Source organism: Pelmatolapia mariae, linkage group LG10_11 (genome assembly GCF_036321145.2).
Source record: "Pelmatolapia mariae isolate MD_Pm_ZW linkage group LG10_11, Pm_UMD_F_2, whole genome shotgun sequence".
In the NCBI taxonomy this organism is placed as follows: domain Eukaryota; kingdom Metazoa; phylum Chordata; class Actinopteri; order Cichliformes; family Cichlidae; genus Pelmatolapia; species Pelmatolapia mariae.
Genome location: NC_086236.1, coordinates 21,627,471 through 21,643,267, shown reverse-complemented (window position 1 = coordinate 21,643,267; position 15,797 = coordinate 21,627,471). Strand labels below are relative to the sequence as shown.

Below are 15,797 nucleotides of genomic sequence, written 5' to 3'. Positions count from 1 at the left end.
AAGGTGATTGAGAAACACCAATAACTTAAATAACCAGTTATTACAACCGAGGTTAAGAACACCTCTGAATGCACAACAAGACTTTTTCAAACATGAACTCTGGAAAATTCATGAAAAACCCGTAAGAACATGACGCTGGCATGATGCAAGACGACTGCTAGCTGTGAAAATTCTGTCAATTGGCGCAGTTGGATATCACTCAGACTTTGAACTGAAGTCAGGAACAGGAAAGTTAAAGATAGTTTAATTCGAATTTGATTGTGCCGTTTATTTGCATTTTCGTGTTGGGTAGGGTAATGCTTAGGAAAAGCTCAAAGCTCCAGTGTGTTTGAAGCAGATGAGCTAGCAGCAGAAGACAACACCTATATTTGCTACTCCTTTCACCACAGGCCACATGAAGATTGGACCAATGCTATCTTGTGCGATGTCTCTCGCTTTCTGCACCGACATTTATATGGCAGGGTCAAAATCTGGCGCAAGCAACAAGAAAGAGTGGATCCATCTTCGCTAATATGTCATGTTAAAAAGTCATAACAGCTCAGATTTGTTTTTGAACATGACAACGACTTTACTGTTCTATAACTGACTCCATAATCACCAGATCTCAATTGGAAAGCGGTAGAGAAGGGAGTTTTCATCGCTTAGGTGCTACTAGCAAAACTGCCACAACATGATAATATCACATCAGTATAGACCAAAACATTCTGAGGAATGTTTACCACACCCTTTTGAATCTATGCCACAGTGTATTAAGGCATAGCAATTCTGAGGACACAAGGAGTGTGAGTGGTGAATGACGAAGGGCCATGCTGAAAAATTTTCATAAATGGTGGTGCCACTTAAGTGCTTTGTTAGCGTTAGCATTTGTTAATATCTAGGGCTAACTCAAATTGAATTTTACCAAAGTGGTTTGTAGCGCTTGCAGATTGTTCAGTTTACAGTTGACGTAAACAAAGTAATGAGAAAGATTGCTGAGATGAGCCATTAACCTGTTTCTACTAAGACGGGTTTAAATGGGATGGATTGGGAAGGTAATAATATTTTTAATTGGACCACAACTAATTCCTGCTACCCCAAAATCAGTTCGCACATTGCAAGTTGAGATACAAGCAATAATCAGTTGTCTAGACTGTCTGTAAAATGAATAGCCCGTGGTCCATTCATTTAGTGGAATGTATTAATGGGAGAGCAAGAGATACAAGGACAAGACTTGTGAGTGGACTTGCACAGTACCGTTTCTTAAAGCACACAAAGAAGCGTGGGAAATACTGATGTGTTTCTATGTGTTTCTAGAGCGATAATAGCCTACCATGCCATATTTTTAGTTGCACATCCTAAGTCCAAACTTGTAGGATCAGTTGTCGGTTATCTGATTACCAAAAGCTGGTTTGTCAAAGCTTGCAGTGGCATCACTGTCTGACTACACGGCTGTATGTAAGGCCAAGCAGGCTCTCAGAGGTCATGTGCAAATGAAGTGAAAGCTAAGGCCTAACTTGTATTTGAATACGGGGAGAAGCACAAGAGACAAATAAATTAATTACTGAATAACCAAATAATTTTCAAGTCACAGAGCTGCTGTGTGAGGTGTGCCCTGACCAACCATTGTGAGATTATACACATGTATGCTCCTCTTTTACAACCAGATATGAATTTTACTTGTAAGAATTCAGAATGATCCCAAAAATCTAATAGAGAAGTGATTTGTAGTACAATATTTTAGTGTTCAAAAGGTAAAGGTGAGGCTTAATCAAATCAAAATTTAATTAAAAATATGATTTTCTCTAAACTGCGCGGCCATTTATTTTATTAATTGCAGACTTTTGTAAAAAAAAAAAAAAAATCTGTGGATTTTCTCTGGAAATTGATGAGGACTCATCAGAAATGAACAAAGGTCTTTAGGGGCTCAGCTGATGTATTTAGCTGTATCTTATTTAGTTGTGAAAATTGGTCAAATTTCTTAAATAACGCTATTAAGAAGGCTAAGTTAAGAGGTTTGGGAATAAAAAAAAAAAAAACAGTTCCAGGCTATTCATAATCCTCAGGGAAGCTCTTACAAATCAAATAGTTTTATTTATTTATTTATTGCATTTTCATTATTGTAATATATAAACCCTTGTTAATAAATTTGCTATTTACTTGTCATGAGGTATTCATTTAATATCAGCCATATTTTCAATCATTGTTTTCACACCATCCTTGATTTTTTTTAATTCAATATTATATATCATTGCTTAATTTGTTAATAAACCGGCACAATAAGGGAAAATGGGCATTCAATTGTACTGCAATTTAAATTTCATTTTTAGATGCATTGCACAAAATTTTAAGTTAAAAGCATGTGTTTTAGCAAGCTTTACAAAATAACTGCTTTGCCCTCAGTCCCTTCACTTAATGCCTGATACTGTATTAATAGCACAAATAGGCAGATAACTACAAATAAACTAAGCACGATTCTCATTAAATTTCTAATGGTGCCAACAACCCGTTGCCATAATGGCAAGTCCGGTAAAATATGCAAAGCACTTAAGAGCTACCACAGAAACACAATGTCCTCCATGGTGAATCCTCCCTGCACGTGGTGCCGGCTGAGCCATCGTGTTAATAACGCGAAGTATCCTAAATACTGTTCCGGGAAAGGCGTTCACCGCACTGATGTGCAATTTTTTTTCTGTTTGTGATCTAAGATTGTGATCATTCTGATTTTGAATGAGTATTAAAGTCATTTTTTTGGTTTTCGTGATTCATTGTCGGATTTCAACCGATCGCATTAAGGCCGGTAGTGGTGTTCCTACGCTGTTCCTGGTTAATGTAGGTCAAAGCAGTGACGGAAGGGTGTCCTCCGTTGAACCCGCGGTATTAATCCACATCGCAGTCCTGCAGATGGCGCGCACAGTCAACTGAGAGTGCCCTGGGTGCTCACCGCGGTGCTCGCACAACAATATCCGTACGGAGCCTACCCAGCTTCCGAGATGGCGATTGTCTGAAGCAGCACCTCTGTCTCTCCTGTACAGCTGGAGGGTTTTGCACGCAAAGTTCAAGAGTGCAGCTTCGCTTATAGATAGTTTTTATTTATTTATTTATTCGTATGAACATCCCTCCTCTTTCACCCAGCAGCTCAGCTCGGGACGCAGGACGGTTTGTCACATGGGGCTAACCTTAGTTGACCTCTTTGTCAAGTAAAAAGCTTGTCTTTCAAGAAGCAGGGAAGCTTACACTGAACACTCCGTCCACTGCACACCCTAATCACACACATACATATTTTATTTAAAGTATCTGTTATACACTACCTTCTACGTGGTTCATTATTCCGATGTGAACTACAGACAAGCGTGTGCGCACACACGCACACCTGTCACTGTCTAGACAGGGAGGGGGGCATTAAGGCGGTGGGTGCGGGGAGGTTGGGGGTGGGGTGGGGGGGGGGGATCCCACATGACCCATTACTGCTTTTTTTTCTAAGGCAGCCAGAATATATCTCAAGGCACTGGATAATGACAAAAAAATCAACAACAACAAAAGGGGAAAAGCAGCGGCTCAACCAAATCTGATTGGCCGGCTGAACCGACACCGTTTTTTTCCCCCTGCTCGCAAACCCGAGGTCAGCTCGGGACGTTAAAAAATAAATAAATGAGAAAATAGAAATGCGTAGAAAGTAGAAGACACGGCAGACAATCTAGCTTGTTGGCGCTGGAAGTGAGCGACGGCGCCGGCGTCCAATGGGAGGCGTCGGCGCAGCTGGCTCGCGGTACAGGCAGAGGCGGCGTCCAATCAGAAGTTCAGACGCGTGATGGACGTGTAACCGACAATTCCCCCTGTCCTTCTTCATCCCAAAGTGGGGGATTGATTTCGGAGTTCATTCACATTTGCGAGCGCAGAGATTTTAAAACTGTTGGCGCTGAAAACCACGTAATAAAAATGCGTGAATTACATTTTTTAAAAAAAAGAAGAAGAAGAAGAAGTTGGGGGGGGGGGGGGAGGGGGGAAATTTATGGGTTCAGGAAGAGATTCGCCTGCTTTTTATCGTCACTGCGAGCCTGTTTAACCCTCATCCTTTTACAGGCACCGCTCACTTTCAAAGCCCGACTTCCACTTATATAAACTACCGTGCTGCTGCTTAGGCAGTGGCAAATGAGTAGGTTGAACGCTATTAGCCCGCTACAACTACTATTACTACAACTCCTACCACTTCCAGAGAGCCATAATGGAGCCGGTTTGACCGTCCCACCGCGCTCCCTGCGATTGGGGCGCAATAATGTTGACGGATTTCTGATCCAACCCAAGACAGTGCACTGTTCTTCCAATAGCAGCTTTAAGTGAAAAGGCGTGCCTGCCCGTTCACCCCCCCCCCCTTCCCTCCTCCTCCTCCTCCACCACCACCCCTCAAAGTACTCGATGTATAGTTAAAAAATGGGAGGGCACACTTGAACCGAGCTGCTCTATGAAGGTAGGCTGCAGCGTGTGTTTATTGATGAGATGAAAAGAAGATGGAAGTGAGAAATGAAACAAAGTAAGGGAACATATTAAAAGAAGAAGGAAAAAAAAGACATCAACTCAGCGCGCTTCGTCAGGGGGGGGAACGCCGTGGAAACGCTGTCGCCACTTTTTTTTTCTTCTTGTGAACGAGCTTCGAAGTGCAGGTAAGAAATTGAGAGAAAAGTAGGAAAAGGGATGGGTCTTTACAACATCTCTGCCGCTATTATTAGAGAGAGAGGGAGCGAGAGAGAGGGAAGGGGGGAATACAAGGAATTTCCTCTATCGGGGATTAAAACATGCTCGTTGACTTTCGGGTGAAATGCATGAAAATGCCACTCACTTCCCATGTAGTTGTGGCTGGCTTTACCAGCCCCCCAGAAATCTCCGCAAACATTGGAAACTTCATTCTTTGGAGGGTCACGAACGTTCAATAAACGTGATGCCAGCGTCCGAAATGTAGCCTAATGAAACGAGCCCCTTGCGTTAGATTAGAGGAGGAAGGGGGTGGTGGTGGTAGGTAGGTAGGTAGGGGTGAGGGTATTCAGTTTTGGCTGCCAGGGGGTTTTGTTGTCCATCTATATTCGACTACCAAAAAACGCGCTGCCCTGGCGTGACGCAAGTTTGCCATCTGTCATTATTCTGACTGTGCCCCCTTTACTTTTAGATTTACCCGTGAGCCGGACAGTGGAGAGGTGGTGGTGGTTGTGGTGGGGGGGGGGGACACTTGAGAACAATACTACTCCGGTCAAAGTGTGTTCACAGGTCTGTTTCTCTCAATCAGCGAAAGCCTGAGCGATGCTCGCGGGCTGCCTGCTCACATTTTACACACTGTGAGCCCGGAACAACTGTGGCAGGCGACGTGCGCATTTGGCTTTTAGGTCAGTTATTTGAGTCAGAGGAAACACGTTTCCTTATTGCCTTTTTTTCCTTCTTCTTCTTCTCCTTCTTACCGCTCTTACATACTCTCACTAGAAAACTGTCTTAAATGCATTTCAGTTTGTTAAACTTACCGGGAGAGGTGGTTGGGTTTTTTTTTTTTTTTTGCTTTTTTTTGTGCACGCGTGAAATCTATCCTTGGAGCGAAGCGGCTCACACGGAGACAGATGTCTAGCCTACATTTTTTTTTGTGAATTAATATCATTACGCCGTTGCATTTATGAGACGGGGTTACGTTCAGATGTGCTCAGCAGGCGAGGGGAGGCTGGCTAATATTGTGTCTGTAGGTAAAGCAATACTGCAGGTCCAGTTTCTGGGATAAATAAGAACTGGATCTGGTGGGACTCTTTTGGTCTGGATTTTGGTGCCATGTTTCTCCCAAAAATAAAAGCTCACTTTAAACTGTCGCAATCGCTCCCTCCCCCCTTTTTAAATTCATACCCTACAGTAGATTTAAAAAAAATGTTTACCATGTGAGGCTGGCCTAGATACGAAGCCATGCTCTGGTGTAATTAAAGTTGCAAGAGAGGCTCTCTGTGTTCCTTTTGAGACATTTTGTTGCAAAATATTAATGGGCAACTCGTGATTCCTTCGCTCTTCCTTGTTACATGGCAGCACAGCGGCGCTTTGCCTCTTGATTAAAGTCAAAATATGTGTATTGTTTGCGCAATTGAAAAAAAAATAAATATATATATAGATGCGTGCATATGTGTGTATATAGATTAATATACGCGGATGAATTTACTGAAAGGGCCACAGAGAGTTCATCCCGAGCAACATGTCAGTCCTTCAGTGCTCTCTCCTTGCTCGATCGCGAGCGTGCACGCGCGCGCGCGTGACTGGGAGATGGACAGGGGCAGAGAGCGTGCGTGTATGCGTGTGTGTGTGTGTGTGTGGCAAACAGATGTTGTCCCAAAGCGCTCGGCTTTGTCAGATAAAGAGAGTAATACGGCGTGTCCTTGTGTCTAACGCGAGCGCCGCTGATAGTTTCTATAATACAGCACGTTCCGTGTCTGATTAATAGCCACAGACCCGGCTGGAGCCCGGGAGTTGTTCCCAGGTATAAAGCTTTGCGTCAACGCATTAGTCATGTCACAGGTTGGTGTTGGTTTGGTCAGTGAATAGCCCCAAACAAGAGACCGGTCCCGGGTTTGACAGGCACGAGAGAAACGCCGCGTCCACGTCCTTAAAGCGCAGACTCGATCTGTGGATGTGCACCTGTGTGTGTGTGTCAGAGCGTGTGTAGGTTTTTTTCTTTCTTTCTCTCTTCCTTTTTTTTTTTTTTTACGATTCTGCGTTTACCTCTGGTTTTTTTTCCACTTTTGTTGTGATCACTTCCTCCTGCCCGCCTTCATTCAGAATATGCCTCCACAACGTAAATGACTTGCTTGTCTATAGGCTCGGTTACGTAATTGGTGGCAGCACTGGATCGTTTGTTTTCTGAATGGACACATTTGGAAAACACGGAGCTGAGCGTGCAGCATGTTTGTAGGAGAAATGCAACATTTCCTTCACCCCCTCCACACACACACCCACCCCACCCTCCTCCCCTCTCCTTGATGTGAGACTTCAGCCAGGCATAATTGCAATTCTGTCCCATGAATTAGAGCACGCTGATTTGACAGGTTGCATGTGGGTGAGGAAATAATGAGAAAGTAAAAATTATATTGTCACAATGTGTACACTGAATTGAACGCCCTTCATCTGAAAAGAAACTCAAAAATTATAGTAACCCCCCCCCAAAAAAACCCCCAAAAAAGGCGTAGCACCTGCATTTGTGGACATTTTATTGTTTTGATGAATTGGAGGGTACTTGTCTTGGCTGTAAGTGAGCTCTCGCCATGGCTTGATGTCAAAAACTCTTGTTTTATCACCACAGAGGTGTACAGGAGCTGCTGAGCGAGGGTAAGCCATTATGTGCTTTGGGAGTGTTTGTAGTCCGTGGATCAGGTGCCCGGTTTCATCTCAGTTAAGTCAGGAACGGGTATTTACATGTATAAATTCCACACACATTAATATTCACAAGGTTTGAGCCATCGCCATTTGCCCACTTTCTGTGTCACGGCTCAAACCCACCCATGACTAATGAATATTTAAGAGTACGTCTGCACATCAAGGAAAGTGGTTATTGTGTGAGGAAACCCAGCAGATAAACTGTACACCTATACTCACATGGAAGAAAGAGGCTGTGTGTGTGAGTGTGTGTGGAAGGGGTGGGGGGTGATCAGTTAATCCACATGCGGCAATCAATCCCAATTTTCTTTTGGCTTCAGCATCCTTCACTCGTCCGCTGTAGCTTGTCACCGTCTCTTCACATTTGCCAGTTTATTATTATTGACCAGAAAACTGGCGCAATGTGTGCCCAGCATTCAGTTTTGAAGTGTTTTTGACTGATTTAGTCACGCTTTCACACATTTTCTCCCACCTGATTATTTGGGTTTACTCAAGTGAAAATGTGTAAGGGTACCATGCTGTACTAATGTAATAAGTGCTTCTTTGTAAGACACATATAACCAGGAAAAAAAAACAATCATCTTGTACTGTACATGGACACAGATGGTAGGTCAGATTTCCAAAAAAAAAAAAAAAAGAATTAAGTGAAATAAGGCACTGATGCCCAAAAAGACAAGATAGAGACATCTTTCTGAAGCCTCCGCAATGCTTCATTGGTTGTTGGTATTCCCACGCCATTCAGCTATCTTCACCAGGCTGTTACCAGGTAAGCGTGGTGGTCCCGAACTTACATGATTTTATTTATAAATATTTGAAAGGATCATATTGTTGCAGTGCAGTTGCCCTGAAATGTTTTTTTTGGCCTTGGGAGCTACACTATGTAGTGAAACGGACTGGAGAGGTGTGGGAGGGCGTGTAGCGCTGGTCATGAGAGGAATTCACCTCGCTCATTCTGCCATGTGTACTCTGTATTTATAATTTTATTTTGGAAAGTCTACATTTGGCTGCAAATTCTGGCATGTACTGGCAATACAACGGCAATCAAATGAACCAAATAAAATTCCTCCTCGCGGTAATGGCGAGTCTTTACAGATGAAGTAAAATCAATACTGTAATTTAAACTAAAATTTCAAGTCAGGTCTTTACCATCGTATGACAGCAGACTTGCACTTGAGTCCATTGTGGCACTTTGTCTGGCTCAGTTGAACATATTTGGCAGCCATTTTGGGAATGCAGCAGAGATCCATCGATATAACAAGCCACTTTGTGGATTGCATCCAGAATGTCACAGTGCTTGTTAACTGCTTGGCCTTTTTGTCTCAGGCAGAGTTTATCTTTTCCCAGCTTTTTATTTTTTTTTCCCTCCCTGTATGATACTCGTTAGATGAATATTCCCCCCTTTGGAGTAAGGCTCATCTTTGATGTGATTGCCAACAGAGACTGTTTTCAGGTGCACATCTTAAAGTTAATAAGTCTTGTAATTAACTACAGAGTAGCCTTTAAGCCTTTAATAGACTTTAAGCTTAAGGATTTGGTTTTGTTTAAGAAGAACGAATAAAGTTTCTCACCTTATGTTTATTGGTAAGACTCCTGTTTTACAGCATTTGCAGCTGTAACGCAACATTTGAGTCCCTAGCTGCCATGGTAACCCCCAAAAAACTCAGGTGCCTCTAAAGTATCAGTGATTAAATTATTTTCCATTTCTATTTTCCTTGTATCCCTTGATCCTAGTAAAATATAATGATAGTTCTTCCTTGCTGGATCGTTGGATTACGCTTTGCAAACTAGAAATTGTTGGCAGGCTAGCTACCTCCTGGCTAACTGGCTTGGATCCTTCTACCCACAAATCACCCTTTCCACACATTACATGCTTCTCTTTATATTACATTATTTTTATCCCTGAATATACAAATCAATCACAAAACCTATTGACAATCTGCACAGGCTGCCTTTGTCAGTAAGGAATGAATTTCCCCGTTAGCTGCATAATGCAACACAAAAACACTGTTACAGTGTGTTATGGGGATTTCCTCCCAGCTATAAAGCAAGGATTGAACACAAAATCACTTGTTTAAAGGGAGGAAAATTGTATTTTGTTATTGAAGATGTGGCCAAGAAAGCATAAAAAATATTTTGGAATCAAATGAGAGGCTTTTATTTATTTATTTATTTTAAAAAGAAACCCAATCAGGGTATATTATCCATAAATAATATTTCAGGAATATTTACAGCTTCAGACTGGCTCTTTTTCTTCTCCTTCTTTTAAAATTCATTGAGTTGTTGTTTTTTTTTTGTCTTGTTTTTTAATATGTGCCCTTTTAGTTAATATGCAGTCAGAACTTTTATTAAACCTTAACTGAACCTGGTGTGACTTTAAGATCGTGCAGCATAAAAACTTTATGATGCATTTTTCAGTTTTCAAAGGACTTTTGTTTTGGAATCTTCCCTCCCTGCAAGTATCACAGGAATGCGTAATGAAAGCACAAATTGAGCCTGAATAAGTATTTGCCAGTGTTACAGCCGGTCGTCAGTAAGCTTTTGTTCGGTTATAAAACTTTATAAAGTCTCATGAAACCCGCTTACTATCCTTACTTCCTGCATAGCTTCATAGTATATGGTTTTAGATTTGAATGTTTACTTTCTCCAAAATTAAGCAAAATCTAAAAGGAGCGTCCCACAGGGGAGAAACTCATCACACACTTGCCGTCGGATAAGAACGTTTTATTTTAATGTTTACACATGAACTTGGTACAGGACCAGAATTAATATTAGCCTGCTCACACGATAAGAAATATGTTTATTATTCTTAAGATTTTTTTTTAATTTTGTCATTTAAAGTGCAATGCCAGCTGCTTTGTTTTTGCAGTTGCGGTCTCCTTGTATCACATGTATACAGTATATACATTACAAACACGGTGGGTATGATCATGTGTTTCCATTACACTCTCTTGGTTCATGCAGTTGTTATCAAAGCTTTTATATTTGTGCTGCAAGAGCCAAATCTCATGTAAGAACTTGATCAGAAGTTATTTCACAACAAGCACGGAAGAGTTTCTTTTTTTTTCTTCCTTTATTGAAGATGTTTAAACTTCTTTAGAACTCATTTTAATAACGTGTCTTAGAAACATTTATTTTGTCGGTTGCATGGAAGGAGCATTTAAACCTAATTAATGTTCTTTCTCTTTAAACACACAAGCAGGCCTAGGTATTCAACTGATGTGAAAAATGTATCCTGGATTCTAATAGCAAAGTTGTATGTTTGCCAAGGTGCATGTGTGTCCTCAGTTCACCCTGCTACCCATATGGTTTTCTACAAGTCATGGTGAGCTCACTGCCTAGCTGAAGGGGAAAGTATCTAAAGAGAGTATGAGAAAACTGCAAAAAGCAGTAGTGTCCTTTGTAAGTTTTTCAGCTTTTCACAATAAATATAAGCGCTGTAAGTTCTCGGCTTCATTCTTGGCATCGAGGAGACTTTTTAAGCCTCATTCCACTAAACTGTACTCACACCAGCCAAAATGTTAAGATTGTGCACACTCTCGCTCGAGGTACATTGGTATGCACTGTGCTTTGGGTAAACTAAGGGGGAATTATTTTATTTACACAATAGTATTTGTGTTGTGGTTTTATCAAATATTACGTTTGCTGAAACCTTAGAGTATTTTCACATAATCTAAAACTGTATTTTCTTTCTTTTTTATTGAGTAAGTCATTAGTTGTTTTTTTTTCTTGTCTTTTCTTTTTTTTTAAATACAGCCTTAGGAAATCACTGTCAGGTATTTTTCTTATTGAAAGAAAATCTTTAACAAGGGAATTTTTCTCTTGCATTTTCATCTTGAAAAGGCATATCTGTCCTTATACCATCCAATGTTATTTATTGCCCTGAATTGTATCTATATCAAGACACGTTTAGGTTTTGAAGAGTCTGAAAATAATAGTTAATTTGTCTAACAGCTTGTTGTTTTAATGAGTAGTAAAATATAGATTGTCTTTTTTTTTCTTATTATTATTAGGACTGTTGGTTTAGGTGACAAAGAAAGTGCATGCCTAACCTGTTTAACGACAACCAGATGGCAAGGCAAATGTTCAGTTTTATCCGAGTTGCCAGGTTTGTTGACAATAAGTTTGACATTTATCAAATGACACAGTGGGATCGTTCTCGTGACGTTCGTAACACCTGCATTACATTTTTAATGTAGATGCAGTCCATGTGTCTCCATGAGACAGTTGGGCGGCTTGAAATCCAATGCAATGGTTGCTGGTTGGGGCAGCAGTGGGACACTGCACGTGAAAACGTCCATACATGACCTTGTGGCAGCTGCTTTTTAAAAAAATGTTTTCTGTGAACAGATTAAACAACATGAATCCAATTCAGAGTCTTTCACTAGAGTGAGCTGTGCTGCTGGCTAGTGTCTAAACAATCATTCATTCATTCACAAAGCATGTTTCTTATTCCCACTTCTCTTTAGGCTCACTCCCAACATGCATTTATAGGAAGGAAGGTCACACAAATAGACAAAGACACACATAGCTATTGTACGTACCCTGTTAACTTCACCTAGCACACAGTCACATGACCAGGAATGAAGGCATATGCATTCCTGAGCCTCTCCATCAAACCGTGGCACCACAAATGACTTAGAAGTGGCACATTTGTTACATGACCTGCCGAAAATACTCACAGGCCTGTGGCATGATTTTTATAGTAATATTACCAGAAACAGCTGATCAGCTTAGGTTACACTCTGGGGCTTATGAGCTATAGATTGTTACCATCAACGATAATAATTCTGCTGCATTCAAAAGACCACACTGACCAACAATTCATGAGCATTAGCAAGGCCAAAGGGCCAGAGGATTATCATAAACGGAGCTGATATTATCGGCGCTTTGTGCTGAGGTGACCCTGTAGTCTCTCTGCTTTTTTTTTTTTTTTTTGCATTAAAACAGATCAGAGAGGACAACCTGGGCTACACTAAAATGCACAAGGAACAATAGGAAGTGTAGCAATGGTGAACACGCAAATATCTTGTTGTGTTGACAGTGACACATTGCACAGCAACAAACAACGCAAGCCATGTAAGGTAATGGAAATACGTTACAAAGCAAGTGCGGTTTGCTCTGTAATTACAAATTACAGCATTGTACAGCTCCACCAGTTGTTGTCTTTGGAAAACATAAGGAAGTCCAGTAAGAAACGCAACATTGTCAGCATCACTTAAACGCCTTTTAAATCAATTTCCCTACTTTAAATATGATCGATCTTGGAGAAGACTTTACTGCTAATGGCATTTTTTGTTTTTTGGGCACCAACAAAGCAAACAGGAAATGGAAAGACCAGAAATTAATGAGCGTGTTAACAGCTAACACATCAGGTGGTAAAAATCTATTTAAAAAAAAAAAACCCAGCCAAACAGCTACCATCAGCTCATTTGACATAATTTTAAAAACATATAGTCATCTTCACGGTCACACAAGGACACAAGAAGTGGTTATGTATATGCAACCTCTGATATGCTATAGAACTTGTATAACCACACTAACTGGTGTTCCTTACATAGTTTTTCCTGATGTCATTGCTGGGAAAACAACAAGCACAAACAACAGGCTTTCCAGGCAATGCACAGGCCCATTTTGAGATTAGACTGTCCAAAGGTTTGACACTAAATTGGACTGTGTTAGTAGAAGCCTTACATGTGATTCCCATGAAGCTCATAAGCTTTGTTTTGTCACATGTCCAAGTTTGCATATTTTTCTTTAAACTTCTCCATTTACTCCTTTGTTTCCTCCAAAAGGTGTATTTACCGAGTAAGAGGGTGTGGCTTACAGTGTGGGCAGTAGTTTCTTAAAACGTACTCATCATAAATGCCCGACGAGAGCTGATTTCCTCTTTACATGAATGATCTTATTGTCCTTATGCGAGCCCCGATGACTTATCTGTACTTTGAGTGTGCTGCTCTGAAATTTCAGTCAGCTCAAATGTCTAAATAACATCTAGAGATTAACACAAGGCCGAAAGAGTGGAAATCTTTAGTTTTTGGCCTTTCCCTGAGTGCTTGTGAAATTCTGTAGTTGGCTTGCTTAACAAGTTAGTCTTGCAACACGCTATTGTATGGATGAAATTTCTTAATGTGGTTAGATTGCCACCCCTTGATGGATTACCAGAAAACCTTACCTATGTGCCAATTTTTGTTTAAGTCATTAGCTCTAAATCACATTGCTCAGCCTGCAGACCAGTGGATCAGACCAGCACTTGGTCAAAGCGTGTTTAGGGCACGGTTGTGGTCGGCAGTGTTTCAGTGCGTCAGCATTGCACTTTTAGATGGGTCATATGTCAAATGATCTGATGAGACATATATAATCATCTGTATTTACTACACAACAGCTTGCCAAACTAAAAATAAACTAAACACTGCTAACATCCATATGGCTTCAAATAAGGACAGCATGCTTCCATTAAGTCTTCTGGATTTACCATCTTATTCACATAATGAGGAAAATCTGTGCTTGAAGACAGTATGTTGAAGATATCGCCCGTTCACCTGAATAATGAGTCAGTTTTATTTCATCCCAATGCCATTTGTATTGTTGTTGCCGTAGCTACAGGCTGAAGAAATATGTTGCATCATGAAACTATTTTTTCTTTTGCAATGACCATTTTCTCTTTTTTTTCCTGCTAGCATGTTAGCAGTTTTGTACCATGTCTTTTTTAAACGGCAAACATTGTGCTTGTGCTTGCCAGAGAGAGAGGGTAGGTTGCTGACCCTTGAAGCAAAAGCAGCTAGCGGAACAGCTGACCTGCTTAAAGCACCCTTGTGCATTTGTGAAAGTTCAGCTCTGTGCTGGACCATCACCGCGCTGGCTCGTGCACCCTCGTGCAGCTGCTGTGAAACCTCATGGTACACAACTTCTGAAGTTGCTGACTATTCCACGCACGGTCGAGTAGTGATTTAAAGTCACTGCTAGCAGTTAAATCATTAGTCAGGTTAACTTAAAGGTTTAAATTTTACAGAGCAAAGTGCTATTGTGGAGACACTAACCGTGACTGATGAAAGAAGGCTTTACTGTTTAACCACAGCACGTATGTGTGCTGTCTTTGAGAGGCATGGCCACCTTGAAAGCGCTGCATGTGAAACCCGGCTTTACATAAAACTTATGTGAGCATCTTTTTTTTCTGTTTTTCTAGCTCTAAATACAGATGAGACTGTGGTTTCATTCTGTTTGGTCTCGCTATAGTGACAAACATAGTGTACTCTTAACCCTAAACACATCCAGAGCCTGCTTTGTTCGTTATTGTGTTAGAGCTGCGCGCTTCTTCACAAAGGTCCCGCACAGTCCCCTCGTAATTCAGCACAAACGCCTGTTTTTTGTTTTGTTTTTTTCCTTGTTTACGTCTCAAGGATAGAAAGTCAGGAGATGCTTTATTTTCTTTTGAAGATACACAAGTGTTCCTCAAAGCTACACAGTCCAATTTTTGAGAATAGAAACATATGAATAGAGGCATACACGCTGATATTTCTTGACGAGCTGAATGTATTAACTGCTCTTTATCATGATACACTAGTAATAGACAGAGAGGTCCTATATGAGCAGCTGTGTAGGTTCGTGAAGATCTCTTAATGGCCTGTGAGGTCCTTTTTTGGAGAGGCAAAATGTCCTTGACGTGTGTAGTAGCTGTAGAGAGGCAGTTGCATTGGACACTTGTGCCTAAATGATAACTCTTGAATTTAGCATTATCTGCTTCGGGGGTTAGAGGTGTTTTGGAGACTATCATATGAGTAGTCAGATGGTTCTTTTTGGTCAAATGCTCATTAACAAAAGCAGAGCCATTTGCCAATTCTGAGATTTTTTTTTTTCTGTTCCATCACCAAAGTGACTGCCGTCTTTAATTTTAATGGCCGTAAGCCAGCAGTGGCTGTTTGTCCCCCTCCCACCTCCCCCACTCCCCACCCCATCCTCTTCATAAAATACAGTATGAAAAAAAATACTGATAGCACTAATTCACAAGTGTTTGTGTGGACTTTGTGTGAAAAAAAAGTATATTAGAAGTAGATTATCCTCCCATCTGTAAGTGTACAATGGATCTGCTATGGATAACGGGTGGCGGTGGGTGTGTTTTTGACAGAAAGTGACGAAGTTGAACAAGCTGTCCTGTCAAAAAATACTTTAACTGTCCTCCACTTGAATTGCAGTGTTTATTGTTATTTATGTGCTAGAGGAATTTATTTGAAAGGCGCACATCCTGTCACATTGAGTGGCTTTCTGTTGGGCTGAATATGTTAACACATTAATATGCTGCGCTACTGGAGACATTTCAGTGGAACTAAAGATTCGCGGCGTGATTAAATTAAGGGGACCGTAAAGAGTTAACAGTGGTTGCAGTTAGCGTATGATGCACACAAATGCATGAACAATACAGTCATTGAAGCAATTTCAAC

General features: G+C 40.9%; 2 protein-coding genes across 2 annotated transcripts in view; one reads left to right on the top strand and one right to left on the bottom strand.

Annotated features, from left to right (window-relative positions):
• LOC134635684 (disks large homolog 4) overlaps positions 1 to 4,279 on the bottom strand; it is an 83,478-nt gene extending 79,199 nt beyond the window's left edge. The window contains exon 1 of the mRNA XM_063485146.1: positions 4,184 to 4,279. The gene's annotated coding sequence lies outside the window, so the exon portion shown is untranslated. The remainder of the gene's footprint in view (positions 1 to 4,183) is intronic.
• A 122-nt stretch (positions 4,280 to 4,401) lies between these two features.
• The window catches only part of zbtb20 (zinc finger and BTB domain containing 20), a 33,587-nt gene continuing 22,191 nt past the window's right edge, over positions 4,402 to 15,797 (top strand). Inside the window, exon 1 of the mRNA XM_063488417.1 lies at positions 4,402 to 4,637. The gene's annotated coding sequence lies outside the window, so the exon portion shown is untranslated. The remainder of the gene's footprint in view (positions 4,638 to 15,797) is intronic.